Here is a 1,953-nt window from a genome sequence, read left to right as displayed (position 1 = left end):
CACCAGGTCCAGGACTTGAACCAGACTGTCTGCTAGTCCCTGCATTTGGAACATAGTTATAGCCATGGAACAAGACTACACCTTTATCTGAAGCTAACCACTAAACTAGTAGAAACTTTTTACACTCTGATATTGTCAACCTGGAAACTAAATAAGTAATGGCCTGCTCTCCCAAGAATTATACGAGTAAAGCCTAAGTTTGCCAAACAATGCACATCAAAAATTTACAATATTATCAGAGAGATCTGGGAGGAAACTTTGTAAAAGCATGATTTTAATCATTACAGTTTTGAAACACAGTGAACAGTCCCTAAAAGTGAAGGTCTGAAAATCCATATCTGCAAAACTTTTAGCTGTGTTACTCAAAAATAAGAAAAATATAAACGCAGTGTCATGTGAAAAAGCAAGTTACAGAAAAGCATATGGAATATGACACCGTGTTTGTATGAAATACAGACAAAAGGAAGCCTGGAAAGATAGGCATGCTTGCTTAACATTTCGGTGATCTCTGGGTGACAAGGTTATTGATTCTCACGTTGCTTTTTGCTTCTCTGTTTTTATCAAGATTTTTCCAGCTATCACTATATATTTCACATATGCCAAAATATTTAGTTACAGATTAGCATAAAAAGCAAAAATAGCTGAAAAAGAGGAACTTAGCACAATTTCCTCCGTCTAAATCAGGATTCCAACTATGGTAGTAAGAAAAAAGATCTCAATAATACACAGGAGAAAAAGAGGTCCCACACTCAACCACAGGAACACTCACTTCAAGGAAGTAATCTCAATTCGCAGGAATTCTCCCGGATTTTAGAGGGAGCAACCAATTAACACGTACTTGGGTTCTTTCCTGCTGTTGACCACAGAAACACCGCAATTACTGAGTTCTCGGAAGGAAAAAGCTCTTTTTAAAAATCAAGTTAGTGCAAAAGGAGTTGGGGTTAGCGGCAGGCATCTCCCATGCCCACCTGAAGTGGAAGGGAACGGAGGCTTTCTGCACCTGCCCCCTGCGCAGCTCTGAGCACTAACACCTCCTCGCTCTCAAAATCCACACACCTGAAGGTCTTCGTTAGGTTTTTCCAAGGGACACGAATAGTGGCCAACGGTTTCTGGCAATAAAACAACGGAGGGACTGCAGGAGTGAAGCTCATCCGACTCTCTGGATGCAAAGCTGGGACATTCTATTAGTAAGGGCACATCTTAGACGTTGCCAACTGGGACAAGTGAAAACATCCCACTCTTTACAGCTAGCAAATGTCATCAGGGCTACCATCCTATCACATGGAAATAAACAGACATTTTAGAAGACTTTGGCTTTAAACCGGGGACTTCGGGTACTGCGGGTAAACAAGTCTACCGCACGCGAGTGGTTCCAAGAAAGGGTGCTAACTCTTCACTGTCGGCCGTGGGTCCCAGTGAATAAACCCAAGGGGAATCCTTTTTAACAGTCGCCACACAATAGGAGCTAAAAAGCTCCCGCTTTCAGGGTGGCAGCTTTTCTGTCTCGTCAATCACAACAAAGGACGCGTCTCAGTGACTTCATCCTCCCCAGGAAGGTTCAAGAAAATGGGGAAACGGTTGTCTTGTGGGTTTCAGGGCTTGTGAGTTTCTCCTTCCCTCTCTCGTCTACTCCACGGTACGCCTCCACCCGTGGTCACTCGCTGGCCCTAAGTACAACCCCCCGTGGCTACCGTCCACTGTCCTGCCCAGCCCGACTCCGGCTTCCTGCGGAGAAAGCCCAGCTGCAGGGGCGCGGGCTCGATCCCCGGGCTTCTCCCGACGCAGAAGCGCCAGCCCGGCCGGGGAACCCCGAGCCCCAGAAGCGCGAACCCCCGCGCCCGAGAAGCGCCCCGCTCTGCCGCAGACGCCGCAGTCCCCGAGAGCCCGTGGAGCCCCCAGGAAAATCCAGGGCCAGGGGAAGGTGGGCCGGCACGGGCGGCGGGAGAGGGGGAG

This window comes from Tupaia chinensis, unplaced genomic scaffold (genome assembly GCF_000334495.1).
Source record: "Tupaia chinensis unplaced genomic scaffold, TupChi_1.0 Scaffold146907_1, whole genome shotgun sequence".
Classification (NCBI taxonomy): Eukaryota; Metazoa; Chordata; class Mammalia; order Scandentia; family Tupaiidae; genus Tupaia; species Tupaia belangeri.
This window is presented reverse-complemented; position numbering follows the sequence as displayed.